The sequence below is a fragment of the Neovison vison genome, chromosome 1, assembly GCF_020171115.1.
Source record: "Neovison vison isolate M4711 chromosome 1, ASM_NN_V1, whole genome shotgun sequence".
Lineage (NCBI taxonomy): Eukaryota > Metazoa > Chordata > Mammalia > Carnivora > Mustelidae > Neogale > Neogale vison.
In genome coordinates, this window is record NC_058091.1 from 207,171,412 (window position 1) to 207,196,205 (window position 24,794).

Consider the following 24,794-nt stretch of genomic DNA (forward strand, 5'->3'; position numbering starts at 1 on the left):
TCTAATGTAAAATGCAGATTTTCAAAACTAAGAAGCAATAAAACTGAAAGAAAACATCTTCTGAAGCAGACGTATGAAAAGGAGGCAGTACTTGAGGAACGCACTGAGGCTAAAAAACATGGGCACTAAAATCGGTAATCTGTCATGGTTTCCTATTAGCAGTAAGTACTTACCTCAAGCCAGATATTACAGGCATAAAGTAGGTAAATTGACATCATTGCCTTGATGTAGTTGGGGGTTGCCTAGCTCATCTAGTTCTCCTAAAGCCCAGCAAAGAGAACCTCCAACAACCAGAAAAGGGAGATTCCTCTTCAGGAAGGACTGAGGCATTAACTGCTTTCATCTCTGCCCCTGTTCTCTGCCAAAGAATCTGGAACATAAAACAATGAAACATGTTTTGGAAAATGATTGGATTTTTTCAATAGAAAAGAGATTCAATAATTAAGGAAATATGATTTTTAAAAAATATATATTGTTTAGCACATGAAAATTGTTTTTACTGAACAGTCCAGTGTCATTGCTCCTGATAGGAGATTCTTTTCCAAGTGATGATGGAGACACCTCACTGTTGTCGGTGTCTTTGCCACCTTCACTATGTGATAAGAGAGAGCTGCCTGCTGTCTGTGACTTTGCCACCTTTAATACTTGGCTTCCAAGGTTGTCATGCTCCTCAGCATGAAGCTGCAAAAAGGAAAAGCGTGGGTAAAGATGTATGAAAGATTTTTGTGGGTATGGTCTAGAAGAGGTGTTTTTTTACTCTTCCAGTCTTTTGGCTAACTGCCACAAATAAGTGCAAAGGCTGCTTAAATGTGGCCAAAATAAAGGGAAGGGATTTGGTGATCAGCTGCCAGTATTTACCACAAAGGGGAGAAAAAAAACAAAAAACAAACAACAACAACAACAACAAAACCCACAAGACAATATTTTAAGGCTGTCAGCAATATTTTCTAATCTTTTTTTTTTTTATTAGCAAAAACGGTTTTTTAAATTAATAAAAAAAATTGAGCATTTTCCTTCTGGAAAAAGAAAACCCAATCACAAACTGTTATGGAGTAATTCAAGACAAACTGTTCTGCACAATAGCTTGAAATTTTATCTTTATTGTAGATTATTTGTGTTTCTTTGGTTTATTAGGATTTTGATTGGAGGTGGGCAAGAGCAGGAGAGTAGAAAATAATATTTCCCTCCATCATCGCAGCAATCTAGAGAAGATGAAGGCAGAAGTCGGGTTTGAAACATCACCATTGAGGGAGATAAACTGGTCCTTGCCATCTGACAGCAGGAGAATGGACAATAAGGCAAGAGAGAGCCAGAAAGACTCACCCTGTAAAGTCTTATCCTTTGTGGTATCCAGGAGAATTTATGGCCCCTGTCTGGTGCTAACGTTTTCTTTTCTGAGCTGTAATTTCTTCCTGCTATCTCCAAGCTTTCACTGAAGTTTGGTTAGAGTTACAGCTTGGACTAAGCGGAGTTTTGTAGAATTAAGGGAGAAATCTGCTCCTGTGTTTGGAGTGAAGAATTATGGGCAGACTGATGACAAGCTAAAGGAGCAAGTAACTAGGTGATTTTAGGGCCTAGAGAACAAAGCAGAGCCGTTTTGCTGGTGGCTAGACACTAGAACCCAAGAAGAAACTCAGCTTTCTCTAGCCGCACAGCACAGACTTTCTTAAAAATATCTTCTTTATGAAAACAGGCTTATTCTTTGGTGGTGGGATAACTAGGGTATATGAGAGTTAATATGTCATGGAATGTAAAATGTGATTGCAGCACTGTAATCAGAATTAATTTTTCCTGCAGGAACAGACAACACACTTCACAGCTCTGATTCTATTGATTCAAAGTAACAATGCCTAATTCATATTTTTTTCCTGGTAATATAAGATACATGAGTTTTCTCTGGAAACTCTAAAGTACTATACAAGTATGAGGGATAAGCATTCATGCTGAAAATCACAAATATTCCTACATATTAATATTTGTTGTCTAATAAAAAGGTCAGTTTTCTTTTTTATATTTTTCTCTGCATTCACTTAGATGGTTTCTCTATTTCTGCATCATGGAAATCAATAATAATGTTTCCATATTGAATGAAAGGACACATGGCCTGGAAATATTTTCTTTTTTTCTCAATTGGCTTAGATAAGAAAGAGTTTGCTTATCACTGCTATAGGGGAAAGAGTTCATCTCCACTAAATCGCCAGGCTAAATAGTGGAGATGTTAATCAGAATTGTACCCAGGCCGTTTTAAAGGTTAAAGTTTGCTCAAAGCCATGAAAATAATTTAAATTAAAAAATGGAACTTGCTCTTGCCATGTTGCTCTGTATACTTTGAAGACGAAAGCACAAAAACGTTCATTTAAAAACATTATTGAGTTATCGAAATGCAATGCAAAAATATGATATTTAGGTAGAAAAGGTCAGATTAAAAAACACAAGAGTCTCAAAAACTTGAAATGTCAAGATTCTGGGGAAAACTACAAAATAATTTTTAAGCTTACTATTTGATTCAGTGAAGTTATTTCTCGTGAAGTGAAAGGGAAATGCAGTGTAGCACAGTGATATGGCCCTTCATAAAAGGTATGAGTGATAATTTCTCTCTAGGGAATAATATTTACAGGCCTGGAAGTTGGAAGCCATGTTTAAAGGTATTACTTTTAAATAATAAATGTTACTGCTTTGGTAATAACGGATTTTCTCCCTAGTAATCTGGCATCTGTGGAATTTTAAATGCTAGGAGAACTATGAAAGTGTATGTAAATACACCTGTAACTTCTTAATATCTTTCTTTCTTCTTTTAAATCTTAAGTGAATTGTAGAAGGGATCATAAGTTCAGCAACATAAAAATGGAACAGAATAAGAGAAGTCCAAAAAAATAACTTTGCAAAAATCAAACATTCATCTCAGTTGTAGATAACTTTATTAGCAAATTAAGCCATTGATTCTTGCTGGAACTAATGGATAGACTTGATTTCTAAAACTTTATATTCTTCAGAAATTGTGAGGTTCTCTGTTCAGCTTTTGAATGATGCCTTGGCCCTTTTGCAATTTATAGTCTACTTCTATGCAGATTATAGGGTACCCAGGATTCAATACTTTGATTTATTTAGGGATTCTGGATAGCATCAAAATTCAGTGAAAAAGGAGACAGCAAATGAGAACAAAATTGTTACAAGAGGTTTTTTGGGCTCTTTTATTGGAAGGGGGTCCTTTCCCCCCTAAGATTTCCAGGAAGGGATAAAATTATTTGTGGGAAAGGAACATAGTTTGCACCAGGAGAGGGCTTTATCCCTTCTTACTTCCCTGGTATGATTTATAGAACATGAGACCAACCAAAAATACTGCCAGAAACTTTACAAAACTCCTTTCTTTGTGTTAAAATAAGGAAAAGCTTTAATATGCATTTGTCAGAAATTGGTATCTCAGGTTTAGTGCATAATCTGTATCATTTCCCAAAGAGTGACACAGATACTGTAGAGAAGCTGAAGAAACACTTGATGGCCTACAGGAAAATTGAGGAGAGAAAAATTAAATAGAAAGAAAACCCTATCTAAAGGAAGTAAAGTTGTTTTTGGTTTTGGTTTGGTTTGGTTTGGTTTTTTTCTGCTTCACAGTTTCTTCTAGAGCCATCAGTAGCCAAAGTTGCCTTAAACTAACAACTGATGTTTCTGGGCTTAGGAAATTTACTTTCTTTCCCTTTTACTTTTAGGAATACTAAGCAAACAAAAATCCAAAAATATTTGTTCAAGTGGAAGAATGATAGTACTGCAGACAGAGTTTGAGTATGAAATGCAATCGTCTTCTCTCCTTTTGAGAATATCACCATGTTTAAAATAGTGTGACTCTGGTGTTGTAGGGAGAGAAGTCTCATATTGGGCAACCTTTGGTTTAGAAATAGGGACTCAGTATGCTGGATTTTCCCTTCCTTCCAAGAAAGTAAAAAAAAATGTTTTCCTTTGCAGGAGTATTTTGTCACCACTTGAAACTGTCCCTTCCCATCTTGTTCACCAGCACCACCATCTCATTCTCCTGATAAATGCTCTTCTTGATTTTTAAAATCCTTATATTTCACTCCCCTCCTTTCAAAAGCTTTCCTTGGCTTTCCCTTCTGCAGCCTGGTTAGCAGGGCCTTCCTGAGTCTTCTCAGCTTTCCCAGTGGACTATGAACTACATAAACGTAACTATTATGTTTTTAAATTATGTATACTCCACACCAGAAATTGTGGCCAACATGCTAAATGTAGGAGCAAGATCGGATATATAAATAAAGGAATCAATGAATATGCTTTTGACTTTTTTCCCCTCACAGATTCCTTTTATTCTTCAAGACCTAGTTTTTTTTTTTTTTAAAGGTCAAGCAAAGCTTTATTTCATTTCGCACCAAGCATCGAGAATCAAACTGACCAGTCACAGCCATTTCTTGCAAAGAGGCGACCCCTCCCAGCCTCACAGATGTACTTTTATAGAGGTAGTTTAGCCAGGCTATACGCAGGTGGCCAATGAGATTGCAATACACAGAGAAAACTGCACCGTCATGCTAGGTCTGACACACACAGAAAAAAAACTGCTAGGTAACACACGGGTGGCCAATTAAATTTCAATTTACCCTAGAAGATATATGTGCGCCCCACTGATTGGATGTTCAAGACCTAGTTTTAATTTCCTTCATAGGCAATCTCCTCCTATGGCACTTTACACAGCTCTACCTTTGCTTGTTCTATCCCATAACGGTGTGAATTGACTGAATTCCCACTGAATTAGACTTCCTCATGCCCCACACCCAGCCCCAGGTGCCTAGTAGTAGCACATAGTTGGCGTTCCACATGTGCTTAAAAGAATGAGCATGGGTAGCACAAATGATAATTGTGCACCCAAAAGTTGTTTTTCAATTGATGCCTTATATACAATTTACTTAGAAATAAGAATTCACAACTAATGAGCTTAGGAGAGTGTTGTAGATGAGAAGAAGCTTTGCTTGGGGTGTGTTAAAATCTGGTGTGATGGTGCTTACCTAATTCTGTTTGTAATGCTCTAAATTTTGTGTTGTATCTTTTGAAATTATGGAATTAGGTGTACACCAAATTGGAATCATTACACATTTCTGGTGGAAAAAAAAAAAAAAAAAGCATCATCCTATGGTGATCCCTATAAGTCAAAGTCCAGTCAGGAAAACAGAAACCACAAGAAATAGTTCTAACAGAGGGAATATAAAACCCAGAATTAACCTCCATGGGAGAGTTGAGGGGCCAACAGGAGGTGTTGAGACAGCCTAGGAATTAGCAACAGAAGGAAGCCTCTATCATATTTAAACTGGGGGGAAGAAGGCAGGAGAGGTAGGTACTGAGTCCAGGAGTCAGGGTGGATCTGCACAGCCTAAACTTCAACTACAGGGTAAAGAGGGCCATTGGGGGACACACAGAGAGAGGGATTTCAACACTCTGACTTCCCTTCCTGTCCACCTCTTTCCTTCCTGCCAATGCCACCATTTGATCAGGTGACACAGAGCCTGATATAGACCAAAACCCTGTATCAATGGGCACAGCCAGGGAGAGTGAGGAGTGGATCCAAGTGAAAACAGGCCAAATTCAAGTGCATCCTCCTTATTTCTAGTGAAAAATGTAAAGCGTATATTATCAGTATTAAATCTCTCCTTTGGTAAGTTTTTTTTTTTTGGCATAACTTTTTCTACCATTTTACTTTTAATTTTTTTTATTCTTGTTTTAATATAGATTTTGCTAAACTATACATCACTGGAATTGTATATTTTATTCTTCCAAAATTTTTTTGTAACTAGGACATTTTTATTTTTTACAATATTTGAATGTATTTATATCATTACTTTTATGTACTTCCTGTATACTATGCATTTCTGTGCATTTGTTTTCTCTATTTCTGCCTTCTTTTACATTGAATAATTTTAACATGCTATAGTTTTCCTCAACTACATTGGTAGTTATATATTCTAGTCATTTATTGATTTTTATTTTATTTTTAAGAATTCTTTTTTTAGAATTACGTTTAATTTGTAAATGTACATTGCAATATTGGTTTCTGGAGTAGAATTCAGTGATTTATCAAGTACATATAACACACAGTGCTCATCACGAATATGATCTTTAATACCCATTCCCCATCTAGCCCATCCCCAACCCCCCTCTCTCCATCTACCATCAGTTTCTTCTCTATCATTTAGAGTCTCTTTATGGTTTGTTTCCCTCTCTTCTTTTTCTCTTTTCCCCCTTCCTTTATGTTCATCTGTTTTAAAAGTTCAGAATGTAAATGTTAATTTACTGTTTCAGCTTTGCCCCTTTTATAATGTTCAAAATCTAAAGTCATTTGTCCTTTAAGCCTCACCCCTAAAATACAAGGAACTTAATTTCAGTTGCAATCCCTTTTGATTTATATAGCTATTACAGATGTGAGTTTTACATTATATTTAATCCTATATGGTATTATTACTTTTGTTTAGTCAATATTTGTTTAGATGTGCCTACATATTCCCCAGTGCCTTTCTGCTCTTCATTGCTTTAGAAGTCTCCAACCAAGTTTCATTTTTTCTGAACATTCTATACAGTTTTTTATTCTTTTAATGAAATCTGTTGATGGCATGCCTGGATAGTTAAAAGTCTACATTTAATTCATATTTCTACACTTACTCATAAAAATGTTCTTTTCCTCAGGCACCTCCCCCCTCTCCCGCCCTGCTCACTCCCTACAATCATTTATAGTGGAGCAGAAACTAAAGTAATGATTACGGTCATATCTTGCAAAATACATCTCATAAATCATCTTTTTTTTTTTTCAACTTAGTGCTTTCTATTGATGATTGGTTTGTATTAGGCTTTATTTTCCCCCCATATGGGAGGTAAATAGGACCATTAAGAAAAAGGAATTTAGTAGCCCTTATAATTTCAAATCACCAGGGAGGAAAAAAGTGGTCCATCTCTATCATTATTTTGAGAGTACTCATTTGAGCCTTAGCTAGTGTGAAATCACAGAATAGAACATTTCACTTAAACACAGGATCTGCTGGGATTTTTACGTAACAACCCCCAGGACAGAATTGGAAGTCCACTTGAGTGAGCAGTTAAATACACTTAATCTTTCTAGGTAATTATAGTTGTTGCTATGACTGTGTCTGAAATAGGTTATAAGGGATAATTTGAGGATTCTGTGTATTATCATTTTATATACTTGTAATATAGTCTACCACTAACTGAATTATGCTTCACAGTTGTGCCTTTTATCTCTCCAGAGAACACATAACAACAAAGTCTGGAGAGGCAAGGCTACAAGATGATTTCAAGTATTAGAGCTCCTCTAATCTGGCAGATTTTACTTGGGAGATTGTGTCCATCTAATAAAAACAGTAAAAGAAAATGTACCCATTACCTTTTATTCTCCATCACCCATCACCTCCACTCCCCTTTAGTGTTTACAAAATGGAAGGGATAATTTGGTGAAAAGGATACTTTTCATCTTCAGGTAGTTTGGCTGGAGGAGCACAAAATCCATTCAAAGAAATTTTTTAAAAAATCAGATTACACTATGACATTGGGAGTTTAAAAACAAAGTGTTTATAAGGCAATATATTGGTTCTTAAAAGAGTGATAAAGATAATTTCTCTAAGTATAAATTGATATTTATTCACATACATTTTTAATGTTATTGAATTCATATAGATTTAGATACTATAAATACTGTAATATATTTAATTTACTTGTCAAAAGGTATTAAGATAAATAACATATAATAGTTACGTATTTTAAATTTCATACTTTTTATATGACAAATATATACTTTATTTATTTATGTATGTATTCTTATTTATTTATTTATTTTTATTGTATTATGCTAGTCACCATATGGTACATCATTAGTTTTTGATGTAGTGTTCCATAATTCATTGTTTGCATGTAACACCCAGTGCTCCATATAATCCATGCCCTCCTTAATACCCATCTAAATGTCAATACAAATTTTTATTTTTAATCTATATTTTGTGGTTTATTCAGTTCTTCAATAAATCATATGATCAAAAAGGTACATTTGGAAGAAAAGGATAAATTATGTACTACAAAGATGGCAACTGTAATCTTCCCTTTTCATGCTCTGACATGTGGCAGAAAGGGTTAGACATCTGATATATTTAATAAAGAAATGAATGTATTTTCATACCAATAATATGACACTTCTATCATCCTTTGACCTTCATTTTCCATCAATGTCAAAGTTAGCTTTAAGGGAATCTGGTAATAAAATGGCTTATAATTTACTGCTCCCTCAATTGTTTATGTGTATTTTTCTCTTTTGTAGTACCTTGATAGAGTTAGTGTGTCAGGGTCCATATCCAAGCAGTGACCTGAAATGCTCTTTAAAGATGTGACTGGGGATATCACGTTAGGTAGCAGTAAGAGTCTCACTAACTGTTGGGTCATATTTTTAGTTAGGTTGAAAATAGAGATCTGCCATGTGGAAGTACCCTAAATAGCCCTGTCAAGACTCATTTTGCTATGGTTTTAACTTTAGAGGCCACTTACCACTTAATACCTTCAAGTCATAGCTTCAAGTTCATTGGTATTATAACTGAAAAACTTTAAGTGATATCTTGCTATCTGATCTGTTGTACATCCCAACATTTCTTCAAACCCCTAAATAGCTTTATATTTTTCCCAAAATTATGTTTTCATATAGATTTTTAAATATCAATGCAAATATTGAGGCTAGGAAAACATAAAAATGTCAAAAATACATAATTTAGCTTTCTTTCTCAATTTATGTAACAATAGGAATAATAATTTTTCCTGTCCTTATTAGTTGCAAAATTGACTGATCATAAAACAGCAATTTTGAACCTTGTATATCCACTATATCAGATAAAGCTAAGTGCCTCACTCATAATTTTTACAGGGTGGATACATTTTTTTAATTCAGCAGGTATGCACTTTTGATGAAATGTGCAGAAAGCCTTGTATGAATTTTTAAAATGCTACTTTTCACTTAAAAATACTCCTTTTTACTTCTGTAGATTAATTTTTTTAGTAATTCTATTTCATTTATATATAAATATTTTCTTTAATACTGGTCATTTTACATTTGTGATAACTATTCATAATCACCCCCATTATCACTGTTCTCTCAAAAAAGTTAACTGAGTTTAGTGGAACAAGATTTTTCAGAATATTGGGGTTCTGCAAAATTTATGCCCTCTATATATTACTTCTATCATCATTCATAAATTGTGGTAGGTTCCAAACTAAACTCCCACCTTTCTGAAAATGTTACTGCTTTTGGCACATCCAAAAAAAATATTTCAAATTCATTAAAGGTTGTCCTTCAGGATACAATGTGATCTATTTGTCTCCCAGGCAAAATCTCCTTGTTTTTTCTACATAATGAATGTTCAGACATATGGTGGTCCTGTTCAGTGACAGCTATGTTAAATTTCAGCTTTTATCTGTCATTCACATATATATTTGTTGGGGTTTTGTGACCATATTTGTAAGTTTGTCAGAAAAGTGAGTGCAAATGAAGTTTACCTAAGATTATAGGAAAAAGGGATGCACAAGAATATTTTTATCTCAAATTTTGTTGCAGTAAGCTGTCATCAACATATGAGAAGCACATTTTTACATTTTCCTATCCCACTTTGTTTTCCTCCTTTAATATCTTTACCTCTGTCCAGATTTCCTTGTCAAGATGAAAAGAACATTTTGTAATATTTATAATGGGTGGCTAATTTGTCCAGTTTGAGATGACCAACAATCTTGAAGCAATTTCACAGAGAATAGGTGTTGTGGCAGTCAGAAATGACTTTAAGATCAGGATCACAAAAAGTGTCTCAGAGAATAGTTGTCCATTGGATAATATTAACCAATTTTCTAGAATACTCTTATGCTCTAAAAAGAAGTTAAACTTTTTAAAATAGGAATGAATATGTTAATTTTGTCTAAGTTATGTGGCAGCACAGATAAACTTCTCCCACATCTCAGTGGTTTACAACATCCAAAATTTATTTCTCCCTCAAGTAACATGCCCAGCATGTGTCATCTGTGGTCCTGCTCCCTGACTTCATGTCTTCACTTTGACACTTAGATGGGAGAAGAAGTTCTACCACCAGTCTTGTGGCAGAGGGAAAACATCATGTGAAGCACATGTCAGTTCTTTAAACTTGCACCCAGAAGGGGCACCTATCATTCCCTTTCATTTTTTCTCACTAAAGCAAACCACAGTCGTACCAACTGCCACAGAGAATATTCTTTTCTATATGGTTTTACAATTGTGAAATAATTTTATTTCAGTTATGTGATCAGAAATTTCTTAATAAAGCTTTACCATTTTCAGCAGAAAAACAATAATGTTAGTTCAAACCCAATGGTCTAGTAGAGAAATTTTAGATCATTTGACAATCAGACAATAAATATCTGATGAATGAATGAGTGCATAAATATCAAGCCAATTACATTTCTTCAGAATATCATGTAAAAAGGAAAAAATTCTGGTGGTTGTGCTCTGTGCTCCCTGCCTCCCTCCCTCCCTCCCTGTCTCCTTCCTTCCCTCCCTCTTGTTCTCACTCACACTCATGTCCTACTTTTTTTTCTCTTGTTCTCAATCTCACATTCATGTTCTACTTTTTTTTTAAGATTTTTTTTGTTTTATTTTTTTAATTTATTTTCAGCATAACAGTATTCATTATTTTTGCACCACACCCAGTGCTCCATGCAATCCATGCCCTCTCTAATACCCACCACCTGGTACCCCAACCTCCCACCCCCCACCCCACCCCTTCAAAACCCTCAGATTGTTTTTCAGAGTCCATAGTCTCTCATGGTTCACCTCCCCTTCCAATTTCCCCCAACTCCCTTCTCCTTTTATTTATTTATTTGACAGAAAGAGAGAGAGAGAGGGAGAGAGCGAGAGAGCGAGAGAGGAAACCCAAGCAGGGGAGAGAGAGAGAGGGAGAAGCAGGCTTCCTACCAAGTAAGGAAGCCTGATGTGGGGGCTTGATCCCAGGGCACTTGGATAATACCCTGAGGGGAAGGCAGATGCTTAACGACTGAGCCACCCAGGCAACCCACCCTCATGTCCTATTATGGACAATTCTAAATAGGCTTGGATTCATAATAAATACGGGAGTGTTAATGAATATACAAAAATCAGTATTCCCAATGAACCAAGAGTATAAATTATATACCTATTCTAACAAAGCCAAAGCCTTTGAGATTTATAATATGTTTCTAAGTTATATTGGTTTCTAGGTATTTAATGTTTTGGTGGCTTCTAGAAGTTAAATGAAATCTCTGATTACTCATATGTTTTTACTACCCTCTCATGCTCAGCAAATTTTCTTCCTGAGTTTACTTTCTGTGATCATAAATAACCAATGCTGTCTTCTTTCTTTATTTGACTACTGAAGGTATTCCATGGCAATCTTGATTTATAAAAATAAGTGTTATATTACAAATGAATGCATACACTAACAATAATTCATTAAAACTAAGTGTGTAGAAACAATTCCAGCATATTTCTTCCTGTTTATCCCAAGCTCTTTTTTTAAGGTTTGTGCTTCTCAGGTTTTAAACCCTTCTCCCTGTCCCCTTTTCTCTCTAGAAACTCCTTCTCTAATACCTTGCCAAAAATAGATGACTCTCATCTTTTAATAATTTAGTGTGCCCCAACAGTTTCTTCTAGTTATGTTTTCTTCTTTCAAATTGCTGTCATACATTGGGGAGGATATATGCTTTGGTGAGTGCTATGAAGTGTGTAAACCTGGCAATTCATAGACCTGTACCCCTGGGGATAAAAATATATTATATGTTTATAAAAAATAAAAAAATTTTAAAAATTGCTGTTATAGAATAATAATGAAATAATTCAGGGTCCTATATTAAAGACTGGAAGATTAATAATCTATCAAAAGTACGATATATGGATTATGGGGTAGAAAACTTGTACCAGTATGTGGACTTCAAGATTTTATCATGGACAGAAGCCTATAGGGTTAAGGCTCAGCAACAATGCCAGTGATTTGTTACAGAATATTTTATGGTTGAATGGTACAGTTGAAAATGATGAGACATTCATGGGTTTTAATCATAGGTAATCATTAATGAGTATTAAATATGTGGTATTCTGAAACATGAGTAATCCCAAATCATTTTGTTACCTAGGAATTTCTTTTTCTTTTCAGAAACTGAAAATACATCAGAATAATGACAATCTCACTTGCCATCTTAAATATCTAAATTCTATTATAAAATAGTATTTTTGAATAGGTTCTTTTTATTTAATATTATTTTGTTATATCAAGATGAGGAATTTAGGAATAACTAAACATTGAGCTATTAGTCTACTGCATTAAGGATAAATTGGCCATAAACTTCATTTATTTATATTCACATGATTAGTAGTATACAGAACTGGGGGGTTTAGAAGGCAGCTTTCATTGTCTTTATGGGACACAATAAAATCTATTCATGTTTCAAAGTTTGACCTGTAAGTCTGGGACACCAGTGCCTCACTCACCTATTCCAAGTCCTGAGCATAACACCAAAACAAAACAAAACAAAAATGAATAAAAACCCTACATAATCAAGATGAAAGGAGTTGATACATTTTGAAAAATTGAATTTAATGCAAAGACACCCATGATTGATAGAATATCAAAAGTTTAAATAAAGACAGGATCAATAGAGTAAGTCATAGGAAGGAGTTTTTAAACTGTATAAGGTGAGCTTTGGGCAGCCTGTAGACTAAATTTTATGAAAACATGTAAGTGTACATATGTGTGTATATATTTACATATTTGTCTTGCAAAATAGTTTGTAGGTCCATTCACATTTACAGGGTACCGCCTCCTCCGGAAAAGCTTAAAAACGACTTATCTTTGTGCTGTTATTTATAGGAGCATCAAATATGAAAGTGAGTCAGGGCAGAAAGTGTCAAAGCAGGAGTACAATTCTTGCTCAGGATCTAAAATTTACCAGCAATGCTACTAAATGTTGGGAAGGAAAGTGTAGATATGAAACATGAGCTCTAAAGCAAGGAAGTATGGATTTTCATCTTGAACTTACCACTAACTAGCTCTGTGACTTTGGGAAAGTTAGTTAATCTTTCTGTGCCTCCATTTCTTCCATTGTAAAATGAGTACAATTATAGTGCCTATCTCATAAGGTTTCTGTGCAGTTTAAGTAAGGGAATATCTGTAAAGCTCATGAAGTCCCTGACATACTATATGCATTATTTGAGTGTTATAGTTGCAGTTGCTGTCATTATTATTTAAGGAAGGAAGTACACTGTGCAATTTAATGGTTTTCAAAAAATTCTATGAAAAATTACTAAGCCCACTTCTTGAAGAACAAAATATTTTAAACCCTTATAATGACTTAGCAACATTACATGCAGTCAGAAGTAGTGCCAATGATTAACATTGTTTGATGTAGAGAACAGTAGTAAACTACATCCCTTTTTATATATTTTAATTTAGATTTCATTAATCAGTCTGGACTTTACCCTAATTATTTCAAATTAGAAGGCTGTGTTATTTAAGAAATTCATATATATATGAATATATATATATGTATATATATACACATTGTATCCATACACCATGAATTTCTTTAATCATATATATATGAATATATATATTCTAAAGCTGCCCAAAAGCTCACCTTATAGAATACATACACCATGAATATATATATTGTGGTAACTAACAAGGACAAAATATATAATTGAGAAAGTTCAAGTTCTTTCAGTAGTTCAGACACAAATATATAATTGTCTCCATTGTGAAACCACTGATCTAACAATTGCGGAGATATTGAGAACATTTTCTTTTCACACGGTTATGAGTGGAAAAGTTACCTAACAAGGAATGACTACTTGCTATTACTGAATAATTTTAGTATATTAACCAAAATGCATTAATGCTAACCTTTGAACTGTGAAATCACTGTCTATTCTTTGTGACCTGAAGTTATCCTGTTTTAAATCCATTAAATAAAATTATGTGACACTAAGCTTAATTAAATCAGGCCTACCCAGCAGCAGAAATCAGACATATAAACGGAATATTGATCTTCAAGAGGGCTGTTGCCTTACAACTATAATGGAATTAGCCACAGGTATATTTTGCAAGCAATGGTAGGATAATTATCAGTAATAAACCCAGGGCTTGTAGTTAATTAAATTCGTTACAGAAGAGTGTGTCACTAAAATGTTACCATGCACTTAAAACCTATTTTAAAAGAACAAATCATAATCTCCTTATTTGCCTATGTGTGACAAAATAAGTGGATAAAGACACTGGCAACTAATAAGAGCTTTATTTTAATGATTGCTGTCTTAGATTTCTTTTCCATCTCACTATAGCCATGCTGACTGATGACATCAGTAACTGATTATAAAGCATCAGTGATCTTTGCTGAAGACATTTTTGTTATTTCACATAATTTGTTTCCTAAGCCAAACCTAAAGGGCATATTACTTTTTCTTTTTCCTGATCCTTCATTTTCCAACATAAACATTTCCATTAGCTAAATATCATTTGTCTCAATCATAATTTATTTTTTTAGAATTAATATCTACTTGAAAGTGACAAGAATCTTAGAAAAACACATTAATTGCTTAATTTATTTACTCTGTAGAAAGTGCACATATGGTTGCTTACCTTTTAGTTTCTAAGGCTAAACCACAGTTGCTGCAGTTCATTAATATCTACTCTGCCAGTACTGATCACTTTTTACTAACTTTAAAAAAATTAAACACTGAAAAGCCTCTCTAGTATATAATAGCTCACTTTTAAAAGCTATTCCCCCATTAGCTCTGGACCACATGAATTGATGAGGATTTCCTTTGATTGTTTCTTCGGTTTAGCTTTGCATTCCCTGACCACTTTCCAAAGTAATACATCTGTGAATTTTTTAATAATTCGCAATGACTTGTTGCTTCACCTTTGTCCCTCAGCAGTTTCCACAGTAGGGATGTCTGTCTCTAATGCTTTCAATTTAGCAATTACAAATATGGTTAAACTATGTATAACGTATTTCTAAAATATGCAGTATCCATGATTGCTGTGTATAATTGTGCTTATTTTGTATTGGACAGTTAGTTCTGGAATTAATTAATTAATTCCAGAAGAGGCCCCTGGCTAGTTGTGTTTTGAATGGTAGTGAGATGTTCATGCACAGCAACCTCCAGTCACTTATTTTTTAATTTTTTTTTAGCTTTTATCTCTATAATTTGAAATAGTCATTCCTCATTCTTTATGGATTCTGTATTTGCAAATTCATCCACTCATATTTTACTGTGTGTATTTAAAGTGTACATCCTGATGATTTGATATCTGTATACACTCTGAAGTAATCACCACACTGAAGATAATTAACATTTCCATCACCTCACATAGTTAACTTCTTGTGTATGACTGTGTGGTGAGATCACTTAGGATTTACCCTCTAAAGATAGTTCAAGTATACTATACAATATTGTTATGTATAGGTCTATGGGACTTATTCTTGCCTAGCTAAAACTTTGTATCTCTTAACTAACATCTCCCCATAGGCTCTGGTAATCACCATTTTTCTCTTTTTAACATTATTTGCAACCTCAAAATCAAGACTTCCAGTTCTTGGTCATTTGTGGACCTGCAGAGTAACAAAGGCTTTGAGTCCTCAAATGCATATTCCCAGCTAAGGCTGAACAAGGTGACACTCTGCCCTCCTGTTTGAGCTCTCATACTTGAGTGTCATTTTCATGGTCTATTTAGTGCCGTGTGTTTTTTTGGTTTTGGCACTTTTGTTCTTTTTGCTAGTGACTTTTTTGTTTAAACTGCCCCCAAGTGTAGTGTGCTGAAGTACTGTCTAGTGTTCCTAAGCACAAGAATGTCATGATGTGCCTTAGAGAGAAAATATGTTGTGTTAGATTAGGTTGGCTCAGGCATGAGTTATAGTGCTAGTGAGTTCAGTGGTAATCAACATTGTGGTATATTGAAAAAAAAAAAGAGAGAGAGAAAGTTTTGCTAATCTGTATGTGAAGCTGCACTGGGAAGTAACGTCTTTAGTTACACATAACATCAATTGTGCGTGATGAAGGTATGAAAAAGATGGAAAAGTGGCTACATTTGTAGATTCATGAAATGATGACTGAATAGGAAATGTAATAGACAGCATTGTTGTGAAGCTAAAAGACAAGGAAATTCATGGCTGCATTACCCTGCATCAAGAAATTGTTAAACACTTCTAAGCTAGGTGTTTTTTTTTTTTTTTTGGTAAATACTTTATATAATTAATTATTTTAAAGGACTACACATGAAATAGGGTGTATTTAAACAGGAACAGACATAAAATAAGCTTATGTATTAATCACTTGTGAAATGTGAGTGGAAGGTCACAGGAGCGTAACCTGTATTTTCTCCAGAGGCGTTGGTTCACTACTTGCTTATTTAGAGCTCAGGGTGACTTTTATAGAATGTAACTATCAGGAACAATGACAATTGAGTGTAATTATAGATTCACAGGAAGTTGCAAAGATAATACAAAGAGGGACTTCACCCAGTTTCCCCCCAATCGTTACATTTTATATTTATAGAACTAGAATACAATATCAAAATCAAGAGGTTGGCATTGGTACAATGTATGTTTATAGTTCTGTGTCACTTTTTATCACATGTATAGAGAAGGATGTTGAAGTCTCCCACTTTAATTGGGGGTTTTTCTAATTCTCATTTAAATTTTATCATTTTTCACTAGGTGTTGTATGTACATGATGAATCACTAAATTCTACACCTGGAACTGATATTATACTGTATGTTAACTAACTGGAATTTCTTCTGCCTCTTTTATAAAATACACATTTAAGACTGTGATAGCTTCTTGGTGGATTAACCCTTTAATAGTTATTTAATAGTCCTCTTTCCATAGTATTTGTCTTTTATAGAAGTTTATTTTACCTGACATTAATGTAGCTACTCTTACTTCTTTTGATTTTTGTTTGCATATTAAGTCTTTTTCATCATTTTCTTTCAACCTATAATCATCATTATATTTCAACTGAGTTCCTAAAGACAGCAAATAGTTTAGCCATGCTGCTTTTTAACCACTCTGCCAACCACTGTCTTTTAATTTATATTTTTAGATTTTTTATACATAATGTAACTGTGGCTATAAGGCTTACATTTGCCTTTTTATTATTTATTTATTATTACTATTGCCTTATTTATTATTACCTTTTTAAAATTAAAGGTAATAATAACTGCTTTCTTTTTTTTGCATTAATGCAAGTTACTTCAATATTCTTTTTTAGACCTCCATTTTCATTTATTTGTAATGTTTTTGAGTATCTCTTTGTATACCTTTTAAAGTGATCACTCCAGGAATAACAATATATAAATAGAGAGAGAATATGTATATTCTATATATATATAAAACTTATCAAAGCCTGCTGATGTCAGCACTCTAGCAGATGAATTGCAGTGTTGTAACATTACCTTTCTTTACAACTATTTACCCTCCCCTCTTTTAATATAATTGTCTGAATTATTGTGTCTACATACATTGAAAAATAAGCAAGATAGGATTGTAATTTTTACTTTAATTTCAAACGTAATTTAGAAAACTGTAGAAAGGAAAGCCTTTTATTTTTCCTAATTTTTTTCTCTGTTCTGATGTTCATATTTTCTTTCTGTTACCATTTTATTTTTGTTTAGAGAACTTCGTTTAGCCATTATTCCAGGGTATATGTACTTGTGAGAAATTCTCTTAGTTTTCCCGCATCTTAGAAGATCTTGATTTCTTCTTCATTTGTGTTGGATATAGAATTCCACGTTCAGAGTTTGTTTCTTTCATCACTTGAAAAAATATTGTGTCACTTCTTAGGACATGTTCCTTCTGCTGAGAGATCTACCATGTTTTTTCCTATAAAGAATGTATCATTTCTCTCTGGCTATTTTCAAGATTACTTTTTCTTTGTCTTTAATTTTCATAAGTTTGACTGTGTCTTGGTATGAATTTTCTGGGGTGTAATTACTCTATTTGAGGTTTATTTAATCTTCCTAAATTTGATACTTTTTCTATGATTATTTCCACAAATGCTTTTCAACCATTTTCTCTTTTTCCTTATAAAAGGAAGAACTCCAGTGTCATGATTGCCAGACTCTTTGTTATAGTCCCACATGTCCTGGAGACTCTCCTAATTTTTTTTTTTCATTTCATTTTCTTGTCATTGTTCACATTGGGTAATATCCATTGTTCAATTTTTAAGTTCACTGATTTTTTTGTGTGTCCTCTCCATTCTGCTGTTGAACTCCTTCATTGGTTTTCCTATTGTTTTGCACACTTCTAAGTTTCTGTTTGGCTCTTTGTAGTTTTTTTCTTTGCTGAGCTGTTTCTTTGCTGAGAATTTCTATTTTTAAATTTTTTCCAAGTGTATTTCATTAATGTAGAAGCATTTTTATGATTCACACCTTAAAATGATTGTCATCTCTGCCATCTTGATGCTGGCATCTGTTGATTATCTTTTCTCATCCAGTTTGAGATCTCCTTGGTTCTAAGTATGATAAGATTTTTTTAATTGGAATTTGGATGTAAGACTCAGGATCTTATTTAAATTTTGTTTCAGCAAGCACTTACAAAGAGTACAGGAGGATATATCTATCAATCTGTCTACCTGTCTAGCTAGCTAGCTATGGTAAAACACTTCTTCATGTAGTGCTGAAGTATGAACATTTTAATATGTAATCAAATGTTCTTCTAGTACTTCTTTTTAAAAGACTGCATGTATTATAATAAAAACATAAATTCTCCCCCCCCAAAAAAAGACTGCATGTTATTATATCAAATAAGTGAACCAAAAATCATTTGTGCAAATACAACTGTTTAAGGGTTTGAGTATTTACATTTCTGGTTATAAAAGCAGTGTTTTGGTATACATCTTTGGTTCTGATTCTGAGATGGTATAATTCCACTCCACTCCATCTCTCCTATATTCTTTACACAAAATGTAGAGCATCTAGTTAAGTTTTAATTTCAGATAAACAACATTTTTTTTTAGTAAAAGTGTGCTCCTGACAGTATTTTGGACAAATTTATCATAGCAAAATAGTTGTTGTTTCTTTGAAATTAAAATTTAACTTGACACCCTTTATGTTTTTTTTTTTAAATTATAGCAGTGCTGACTATCAAAACCAGAATAAAATATATAAAGCAACTGTCTGAGTGCTCTGAAAAGTAAACGGCAGAAGATAAATTAGGAAAGGAAACCAGGACACAAAGTACAAACAAAAGAGCAGTGCATTTTCTATATGTTTTTTCTCCTGTGCATCTTCCATTCCAGACTCAAAAGAAGCCCCTGAAGATTTCCTCACAGAACTCCCTGGTATGATTATTCCAAATTATTATGAGCATCTTAAATTTAAATGACATCTAAATATGTTATTCTCTGCCTGATGACTGAAGACAGCTATTTAATCGAATTCCCTTTAATATTTCTAAGACTTCTGTTAGAAGCAACAGAAATAGCTTCATTTTCTACATCCTGCTTGAAATGCCTTTCAGCACTTCCAGATGTCTTCCTCATCCCCATTCTCATAGTTGTCACTCTGTCATTCCTTGCAGGTGAGAAAATGTCCCTAATGTTATAGGTACCAATGCTTGTAAAACAAACAAACAAACAAAATATCACAATTTCTTTCTTGGGTGTGATGTCATTATGTGATCCTTCGAGATTGCACTCCAGAGCCAAGCATTAATTTGTCTCCCTTTCCAAAACAAGGTAACATATACCTTAGGGGTTTTCATAAAAGACCTCCTGATTCTTAAGGAAACACTAACAGAGGACTCTGGATAACTCTCCAAAATGATACTTAAGAAAGTTCACAGAGGGATAACTGAATCATATACATCCACCCTGTGAGCAGTTATCCCTGCGAGAGGAGTGTTGAAGTTGATAAGGTGGGATGAAATATGTCTTTGACTGTGCTTATCAGTGGCATTACGTCAGCACTGAAAGTCGTTCATATCAACCTCAACTCACTGAGCAGAGTTGTTATGAATGATAGATTTTACCTTGTTTTCCTCTTTATGGGCCAAAACAGTCTGTGCAATAGCTAATACATTCTACTGTACCTAGGTTGAAGCATTAGGCCAAGTAGAAAGGTCAATACAGAAATTTAAGAAAACTATGATGGTTTCTGGGCTTTGTTTATCTGGTTGGCTCTAAGACTCTGAGAAGCATGATTGAGGTCAGTACTGAAGACTGGTATTAACCTGCTTCTTGGAGTCCTCTTGATAGTAGCCTTAATTAAATACTATATAAGGCCAATTAAATTAACCTCTGTAATTTGCATTATTAAGAGTGACCAACAGAGGGATGTATCACGAGAAAATTTGACAGAAGCTGAGATATAATTGAAATGAGGGATGGCTATTGTTGGAAACAATTGTCTGTGTCTTTTATGTTTTTATATTTTGTGAGCAGAGAGATTTTTTCAGAATATCTCTTTAAGAATGCTTATATAATGAACAAAGTGTACTTTGAAGCCTTTGAAGACAAATACAGTGTATTTATCCAGAACAGAGGACAGGTTTACTTATTTCAGGATGATAAACCAGTATCTCCATCCTGGGAGGTATGCTTGTGGTTATTATAAAAATGTGATTTCCCTATAGTTTTCCAGCAACAGCACAAACCCAGTGTGTGTGCAGTATCCATCTGGGCTCTTCATGTAATCTCTATGGGATTTGACAGGAAGGGGGAACAGATGTGAATATAAAGTTCATGCTGATTGTGTGTCATGAGGCAAAATCTTGGACACTTCATCATCCTCGACATTGTGAAGAGTTTAGAATGTATACTATAATCACTAAAGCAATCAATGGAAAAAAATAAACACTATTCATAGATACAGTTATAAACTCTATAGATAAAGTAAAATACTAAAAATATTTAAATAACAAAAATTAAAGCTGGAAGAGGAAACAGAAAAACAAAAAAAAAGAGAACAAATAGGAAACAAGTAATGAATGAGAGGGGAGATCTAAACCCAACATATTATAATTAAATGTAAATGTTCTACAAACCAGTTAAAAGATGGGGATTGTTTAGACAAATAAAGGAGAGCCAACTCTAAGCTAGATATAAAAACCCCACTTTAAATATAATGATATAAATAGGTTATATGGCAAAGGATAGAAGAATATGTACTATGCAACCATGGAGCAAAAGAAAGCAGTAGAGACATATTTATATCAAGCAATTTAGACTTCATAATAGTAGACTTTCCTGGGCATTGCACAATAATAAAAAGGTTATTCTACTAAGAAGATACAATAATTTTATTATGTATAAACCTAACAATAGACCTATAAAATATATGAAGTAAAAAACTAGTAAAGTTAAAAGAGAAAAGAGCAAACCACAATTGTAGCAAGAAACTTCAATACTGTGCTAAAAGCAATAGATAAAAAAGTAGACAGACCACCAGTAAGGATAGAGATTTGAGAAATATTATCAACTGATTTAAACTCATCAATATTTATATAACTATTATATCAAATAGAATACATAGTATTTTGAAATGCATGATATTTGTGAAACAAACCTTAGCAAATTGTGCTCCCTGACCATACTAAAATTAAGCTAGACATGAATGCCAGGAAAATATATGGAAAGTCTCACAATTAGTTGAAAGATCAACAAGACATATAAATAATACATTGATAAAAGGAAGGTCTTAAGGAAAATTAAAAATAGTTCAAAGAGAACAAAATAAAGATACACATACCAAAATGTGTAAGATGCATCTAAAAGGATCTTGAGGAAACATTTATGTTATATGCTTATATTAGAAAATAAGAAAGGTCTCATATCAGTATAATAAGCGCTACCTTCAGACACTAGGATGAGAAGAGAAAAACAAACCCAAATCAAACAAGAAAAAGAGAAATAATAAATAGCAAATATCAGTGAAATAGAAAATCACAAACAATGGAGAAAATCTATAAACCTCTAAACTGGTTCATTGAAAAGATTAATGAAATTGATAAACTCTAGTCAAGTTGAAAAAGAACAACAACAGACAAAAGACATTAATAATTACAGGAATGAAAGAAAGGTCTCTGTACAGATCCCACAGATATGAAAAGGGATATTACATAGAGGTGTATGAAGTAGTAGAATGCTATGGACAATTCCATGTGCATAAATTCAACAGTTTCAATGTAATGGACCATAAATTTCTTGAAAGCCTGTAACTATCAAAACTCACTCAAGAAGAACCAGGTAACCTGAATAGTGCCATATCTATAAAGAAATTTGTTTCATAATTAAACACCTTCTGAAAAAGAAAATCTGATGCCCAGATGGCAAATTCTAGCAAAATTTTTTTAAATCAATAGCAATTGCATATAATCACTTAAAGAATATAATGGGAAAGAAATTCTTCCCGAATCCTTTAGTGAGGTCAGCATACCCTGATACCAAAGTCATCCAAAGTCATTAAAGGAAAGAAAACTACTGACCAATATCCTTTACAAATATAGGAATTAAATCCTTAATAACATATTACAAATTGAATCCAGAAATACATGAAATCAATTGTACCAAATAGGGATTATCTAGAATATCAAGCCAGTTTCCAATTTGAAAAATCAATCAATGTGGTTCACAGTTTAATAGATTAATAACAATTTTTAAAAACATGACCGTATAAACTGGTGCTGAAATATTTAACAAAATTCAACATCTAAGATAAAACATTTGACAACCTAGCAAGAGAAAGAAATTTCTGAACCTGATGAAGGCCATTAGCAAGAACCTACAGGAAACATTCTATAGGGACAAACTAAACGCTTTTATCATGGGATCATAAGCAAGGCAAGGATTTATACGTTCATTATTTTTCAGTACAGTTCTTGAAGTCCTGGTCAGTGTAATAAGGGAAAAAAATTACAGTTTATAAAGGAATAAATAAAGCTTTCTATTTGCAGAGACAATTTTCTAATTTGAAATTTCAAGAAATCTATCAAAGACCTCCTAAAACTAATAAGTTTTGAGTCCCTAAAATTAATGAATGAGTTTAGCGAGGACAAGCTACCAAGTTCAATCGTAGTTCCTTTTTTTAAGGACTTTATTTATTTACTTGAAAGAGAAAGAGAGCACAAGAGAGCACAGAGAGCACGAGGCAAGGACAGGACAGAGGGGTGGTGGGTGGCCGGGGAGACAGGAAGGGAGAAGCAGGCTCTTCGCTGAGCAGAGAGCCTGATGATGTGGGACTAATCCCAGGACCCTGAGATTATGACCTGAGCCAAAGGCAGATGCTTAACCGACTGAGCCACCCAGGTGCCCCTAATCATATTTCTCTATGCTATTAATCAATGATTAGATGTACTTTAAAAAAATATTTTCGGGGTGCCTGGGTGGCTCAGTGGGTTAAAGCCTCTGCCTTCGGCTCAGGTCATGATCCCAGGGTCCTGGGATTGAGCCCCACATCTGGCTCTCTGCTCAGCAGGGAGCCTGCTTCCTCCTCCCTCTCTCATTGCCTGCCTCTCTGCCTACTTGTGATCTCTATCTGTCAAATAAAATAAATAAAATCTTTTAAAAAAATATTTTCAATTGCTCTCACAAAATGATGTTTGTAGATATAAATCTTACAAATATATGCAGGATTTGTATGCTGATAAGTAAAAATCCTGAAAAAAAAAATAAAGGAAGACTTAAATAATTGGGAAGGCATATATCATGGGTTAGAAATCTTAACATCCTTAAGATGTTAATTTTCCCTAAACTGATGTATACATTAAATGCAATTCCTGAAAAAAAAAATACCAGCAAGCTTTTTATAGATATTTTTTTCTTTCAATTTATTTATTTTCAGAAAAACAGTATTCATTATTTTTTCACCACACCCAGTGCTCCATGCAAGCCGTGCCCTCTCTAATACCCACCACCTGGTACCCCAACCTCCCACCCCCCCGCCACTTCAAACCCCTCAGATTGTTTTTCAGAGTCCATAGTCTCTCATGGTTCACCTCCCCTTCAATTCACCCAAATTCCCTACTCCTCCCTAACGCCCCTTGTCCTCCATGCTATTTGTTATGCTCCACAAATAAGTGAAACCATATGATAATTGACTTTCTCTGCTTGACTGATTTCACTCAGCATAATCTCTTCCAGTCCCGTCCATGTTGCTACAAAAGTTGGGTATTCATCCTTTCTGATGGAGGCATAATACTCCATAGTGTATATGGACATTTTAAAATTTTTATGAAAAGAGAAAAGACATAAAATAGCCAACTCAATTTTGGAAAAGAAAAAATTGTAGGACTCGTATTACCTGATCCTAAGACTTACAATAAACCTACTGTAGTAAAGAAAATGTGGTGTTGGCAGGACAGAAGTATATATGTAGAACAGATTCTAGAAATAGATCTAAAGGCAATCAATTAAAAAAAGATAGTTTTTCTAAGCAAATGGACACACTTAGGGATTTATATGTTTCTTTTTAGGTGAATCTTGACCTATACCTCACATCCTACTCAAAATGATCATATACTGTATTATAAAATGTCAAACTATAAAACTTTAGTGAGAAAAACATGAAAATATTTGTGTAATCTTGGGTTAGGTAAAGAGTTTTTAGAAGTGACACCAAATGCATAATCTATAAATGAATAAAATGATAATTAGGACTTTATCAAAATTAAAAATCTTTGCTATGACAAAGGCATCCTAAAGGACATCTCGAAACAAACAATAGACTAAGAGGAAATATTTGCAAGTCAGATACAAGAAAGGTAA

At 33.8% G+C, this 24,794-nt stretch overlaps 1 pseudogene; it reads right to left on the reverse strand.

Moving 5' to 3' along the window:
* LOC122889172 overlaps nucleotides 1-24,794 on the reverse strand; it is a 180,837-nt pseudogene that overhangs the window by 9,970 nt on the left and 146,073 nt on the right.